Source organism: Clytia hemisphaerica, unplaced genomic scaffold (genome assembly GCF_902728285.1).
Source record: "Clytia hemisphaerica strain Z4C2 unplaced genomic scaffold, Clytia hemisphaerica genome assembly, whole genome shotgun sequence".
Lineage (NCBI taxonomy): Eukaryota > Metazoa > Cnidaria > Hydrozoa > Leptothecata > Clytiidae > Clytia > Clytia hemisphaerica.
The window spans coordinates 372,120-378,119 of NW_027103287.1; the positions used below are offsets into that span (position 1 = coordinate 372,120).

Consider the following 6,000-nt stretch of genomic DNA (forward strand, 5'->3'; position numbering starts at 1 on the left):
ATGGCAATTTTTTCTCATCTATTTTTGGCAAAAAAATTCGCCATTCTTAGATGCTAGTGTTGCTAGTTTCGCTCTACCTTCTATAGCTATACAAAGTCTGGGGAAACCAAGGAAATGAAAAAATTTACGTTTATTCATGATATGCACCACTGCAATGACTTCAAGAAATTCTGCAACTTTTCTTTTTTTTCACCCAACACGTCACTTTTTCTATTGTTTAAAAGTGACGTATTGGGTGGAAAATTTTAAAAGTTTTCAGAAAACTCAGAAGTGGTGCATATAATGAATTTCCCAGATTAGACTGAGCACGACCCTCCATTAGTGATTTGCTTTGACATTTACGATATTCATCTTTTCACGAAACATTTTTACATCAGGATACGCAACCTCGTGCCCGTGCCTATTCCTTTTTCTTGATTGATGAAAGTAAATTAAATTTTTATCGCTGGTATGAGGCGATTTTCTGAAAGGATTAAGTAACATTTAAAACACATTACATACATGATCCTTACATCAGAGAAACGATGATATGTTTTGATGAAAACATCGATGACGTTTTCCCTGAGATCGAGTCTGTAGAATACCATGTAATATTAAAAATGTGGATTGTTTTTGTAATACAAGCTTAAACTTGTCGGTGGAATAACTTTTTGTGGCAATATCGAGTGATATAATTACTATCAATATTTATCAAGTATTTGTCACATTTTTTGATGCTCGAAATTTTTGATTGATTAACAAATAGTTCTAAATGATTTTTAAACTTCACGGATGGAAAATTTAGAAGGGGCCTTTTCATTAGCATTTTATTTTAACTTTTAGCATTTATAGAGATTTAATATTAAGAACAAGTTAAGAAGAACATTTTAAGGCTTTAGGGACTCTAAAACATCCGATTTCTCAGAAAACGCACAAAAATACCCACAAAATGGCGAAACTAAAAACATGTTTAAAAAATTGGAATGTGGAAACTGATAACCTCACTGCACACATTTTTTATAAGAGCATCCAAAAATTTTGAAGCCTTCGGATGTTCTCCAACTTTTTGACTTTTAGGCCTAAAAATGTTCTTAACATGTTCTATATTTGGCCATTTGTGAGTATTTTAGTCCATTTTCCCAAGAAATTGGGTGTTTTGGAGTCTGCAAAGCCGCAAAGTGTTCTTAACATGTTCCAAAAATTTTTGGCTATTAAAGCCTTATGTTCTTATGTAGTTTGTTCTTATCAGAAAACGTGTAGAACATTAGATGAACGTTGAGAAAACTTTGTTCTAAGATAGTAAATTGAAATATGAGCATCTATACGAACTTTTAGTTTATTGTGCGCAGAAAATTTAGACACACTGCGAGAAGTCTTCTTGTAAAATTCTTCAATAGTCATGTTGCTAAGCTCTGGAGAATAGATTCAAATCTGTATGGGACCTGTTTTATCGATTTGAATATTTTCTATTTACACACAGAAAGGAAATTTAATATTCCTCATAATTTGTCGTATCTTATGAATGCGAAAATGTGGCATTATAGTCGAATAAAAATCATTTTTGACGCCATGCTGATTGCTTAGGGGACAGGAATGTCAAGGCATTCAAAATTTCATCAACATGCATTAGCTTATTGGGATTACTATCGTGAAAATTGTAAACATTTACTCATTTCTTAAATCAAATATGTGATCCAATCAAAAGTTTGAAGATAATTTCGTACGCTAAGCAACTAGCACTTTTTCTTTTTAGTTTTCTACGACTTCTACTAGATAAACTACTTTCATAAAAGGAAACTGGGTTTGAGGTAGGTTTGCAGCTTTTTGACACTGAATGTAAATTAATACGCATAAGCTATTGGATGCATAAACTGATAAAGATCTGTAATGAAATATTCCATCAATCGAATCTAGTGGATTTGTGAGAGGATTTCTGTACATCAGTATGAAGGATAATATGGACGTGATAGTCTTTTTGTTTTTGTTTTAATTTTTATTGAATTCTTTCTTGATGCTAGAAATTATGAAATACAAAGTATTTTCTGGTTAATGGTCTGGTTTACCTACAATCTTGGTCAAAATTAACTGGAACTGTATTTTGTATATTTTTCTTATAAATATGTTTTGCTTTTTGCTTTGGTTCCTTCCTCCTGACGGCGAAATTTTTTTCCGTAATGGCTACTTAGATTACACAATATATTGGTGAGCAATATTCGACAATATAGTTTTCGGACCGTAATGTACGAAGTAAACAACAGGTGCTCTATTTCAAAAAGGAATTTTCTTTCTGTAAACAAACCCCCTTTATTGCTGGAATATTGCAATTGTGCTGACAATATATGCCGGACACCTTTTCAATATATTGCCGGCATTCAGCAATATATAATTAATATATTGCCCGACAATATATTGTGTAGTGTATGTAGCCCTTTTATAAAAAAAGAGTTATGACAAGACCATTCTGCATATTTTTCTCATTGGGGACGGTTGGGACGTTGTTTCAGTTAATATTTGCAGCTGTTGTATTCATTGTTGCTTCATTAACTCAAAAAAAACCTTCTTTCAAATTAGCAGTCAGTTGAATAGATAATTCACCGTTGAAAAGATAATCATAAATGGAGAAATTAGTACTAGTAATCTCATGGTTATGAGGGAAATTCGGGATAAATTTCCCGAGGTCAAATTTGAAATTTTTTGAAATTTCCCGAGTGCAACGAGGGAAATTTAAAACATTTCAAAATTTGACCGAGGGTAATTTATCCAGAATTTCACGAAAACAAGCATGGGATTCCTGGTTAATCTCATGGTTTGGATTGAAATTCTAACAATTCTGAAAGACGTCAATTTAACACTGGAAATCAATCTGAAAATTTAAAAAGAGGTCTCAAAAAAGTCATAGAAACGCGAATCGAGTTTTAATTGGATAGTATTCCATTTACTTAAGCCTTTGAAGTTAGTAAGAAAGTCAAAAATCGTGATGATATTCCAAACGAAGAAAATTTCACTTTTGCGGGAAATTACAAAATCTAGGAGGGAAATTACAAAAGCTAGGAGGGAAATTACAAGTTCGCGGGAAATTACAAATTAACGTAAGCAAAAACGTCAATCGAATTTCAATCAACCATGAGATTATCATGTGAAAAAAAATAAAAAATTGAGAGCATAAATTTTCTTTTTCTCTTTTCAATTAATATAATATTTGAGCTTGGATATCTAAGTTAAACAAAACAGGCATTGGTTTTTGGTCGAGACAACTGAAGAGTTCTGGAAGAAAATAAAAATTTGAAATTCATTCGTTTTAAATAATTCGAACTTTGAACAGAGAGAAAGTTATATGGGGGGGGGGGGGGGGGGGGGGGGTAGCGGTTTTTGGGATGAATCTTGCACACCCCTTTCTCACAGACCAGGTGGGATTTTTTCAGCCAGTGGGGATAAAAATAGCAGAAAAAAGTTCGATGGTACGATATTTTTATGGCTGGGGATTTCAATTCTTTTGTTTTCAAGTCAGAAAATTCAGTACGGGGATGGGAAAAGTAATAAACTTTCCAGTGAGGATTGGTTCATTTGATTATTTTCAGTAGGGACAAATATTGGACGATAATTTTCCAACGGGGCGATATTTTGGACAATTTTTTCGGTGGGAATGGGTCCCAGTGGGTCAGTGAGAAGGGGGTGTTCTTGCTTAATGAGTTTAGCTGAGGGGGGGGGGGTCTTTTAGAAACGGGGCATTGTTTTCTTGGATGTCAAATGGTTTAGGAGTTATCACATCGAAAGTAACAAACCATGGAATTATTATAGAGACTTTGGATTAAGAAGTAGTTATCACAGAGTACCGAGAACAATATGGGATATAATTTTTGTGTTCAGATTTTTCGTCATATTTTGAAAATATAGAAAACTCTGAACGAGAAAAATATATCCAATTACCGTGGCTGATTTAGACAAGTGGCCGCGCATTTATGTACGCGTATTTAGCCAATGAGATTGCTCATATTTTTCATGTTGATGAAGACATAGAATAAAACGGTGGAAGAGCATTTCAGAAAACAATCGATATGTGCAGGCTTTGTCCGCAAAGGGCAACTGTAATGGTGGCTCGAAAGTCTCTGATTTTGAAAAATGATTAATACTCTTATTCTTTAAGTTTTCTCTTCACGTTTACTGGCCAAAAGTTTGAAGTTTTAAAGTTTTCTGGTGTCAATCAGTGGCGTGGTGGGGCAAGCTCGCAATGTATGGGCCAGCGAAATCGTCGGATTTTCAAATGCACGTCACATTCAAATTTGACGGTGTTTTTTTTACAGACAGTGTATAACCCATAACATAACATAATGTAATGTAACATCATTCGCTGATATTAAAAAAGCGTTATCAATTTAACGCATGATCTATGTCAAGTGCCAATTAGAATGCCGGAAAACAGTGCTGATTTCAATGTTTTCCGGTGCTTTTCTTTAGTTTTTCCCTCCCGTATGAGACATGGTGTATTATTTCCGATGATTTCGGTTTTCCTGTCTTCCTTTTCTTAGTTTTTCTGTATGTGTTGCCACAGACATGTGTAAGCGGAAGCGTATCACTAATTTTCTTCAGTGTTTTTCCAGGGTATCTTAGTTTTTATATATTGACAAGACCTACGTAATAGGCCAGGCATAATCATTGATCGACGTTTTTTAGTATCCAGTGTCTTCCTTAGTTTTTTGTATAGAGAGGCTTCAGCGTGACGACTATAAGACAACTATAAGGCCAGGCTATTAGGACATTTATTGATTCCAGTGTTTCCTTAGTTTTTCTGTATAGAGAGCGCCTCATCGTGGAAGACTATCATAAGACATGCTATAAGGCCAAGGCATATTATTGATTTCACCGTTTTTCTAGGTCTTCCAGTGTCTTTCCTTAGTTTTTCTGTATAGAGAGTGCTTCAGCGAGAACGACTATTGACATGCTATAAGGCCAAGGCATATTATTGATTTCACTGTTTTTCTAGGTCTTCCAGTGTCTTTCCTTAGTTTTTCTGTATAGAGAGTGCTTCAGCGTGGAAGACTATAATAAGACAACCTACTGTATAAGGCCAAGGCATAATATTGATTTCACGTTTTTCTAAGTATTCCAGTGTCTTTCCTTATTTTTTTTGTATAGAGAGCGCTTCAGCGAGAAGACTATATAGACAACTACTGTATAAGGCCAAGGCATAATATTGAGTCACGTTTTTTAAGTACCAGTCTTTCATTAGTTTTTTGTATAGAGAGCGCTTCAGCGAGAAGCCTATAAATAGACCGTTTTCTGTATTCAGGCAAGGTAGGATTTCATTGATTTCACACTTGACATGCTATAAGGCCCCATGTTTTTTATTTTTGCTCAAATCCTATTTTACCTTATTTTGTGGTTTCGAAGTACAATTTCCCCCCGGGCAATTAGGTCCTCCCCGTTAAAATCTAAAAAAATTTAAACATACTAACTAAAATTCGCGACAAGATCACGCAAAATTATACCGAAAAATATATACACTTTAGAGCCTCAGAAATGTTATTCAATTGAGTTTTCGGATAAAGAATTAAGGTTTTTGACAATCCTCGTTTTCTTTACATATCTATCATGTGTCCCTTTTTGTCGACAAATTTAACGATATTTAATAGAGAAAACTTATCTTCAGTTCCTAAAGAATAGTCCACTTTATCATTTACTTTTTTCCCAAGTGATTAACCTTTTCTACCATCGGATCGTAAATATTCTACTTTTCGGTGTTATTTTGACTTAAAAAATTTTCTATTTGCTATTGTGAAATTTATACATTATGGCATTTTATACATGTGAACAAAATTATACTTCATTTGTCTTTTGCTTTCATGATCACTAAGAAAGACAAAAAACAATACCATTTAAAAAAATTCTTCGATATATTGACTTTTGTATCATTAAATCTTGAGGGCCTTTCGGGTAGAGAAACTAAAGAAACATTAAATTAGTAAACAGTGGAAGCCTAAGAGATACAGATAAATCAGTATACGCCTTTTCGTCGTAGCATAG

At 34.0% G+C, this 6,000-nt stretch overlaps 1 protein-coding gene across 1 annotated transcript in view; it reads right to left on the reverse strand.

Annotated features, from left to right (window-relative positions):
- The window catches only part of LOC136808750 (ubiquitin carboxyl-terminal hydrolase 22-like), a 151,219-nt gene extending 145,805 nt beyond the window's left edge, over positions 1-5,414 (reverse strand). Inside the window, exon 1 of the mRNA XM_067065298.1 lies at positions 5,409-5,414. The gene's annotated coding sequence lies outside the window, so the exon portion shown is untranslated. The remainder of the gene's footprint in view (positions 1-5,408) is intronic.
- Between the last annotated feature and the right edge of the window lie 586 nt (positions 5,415-6,000).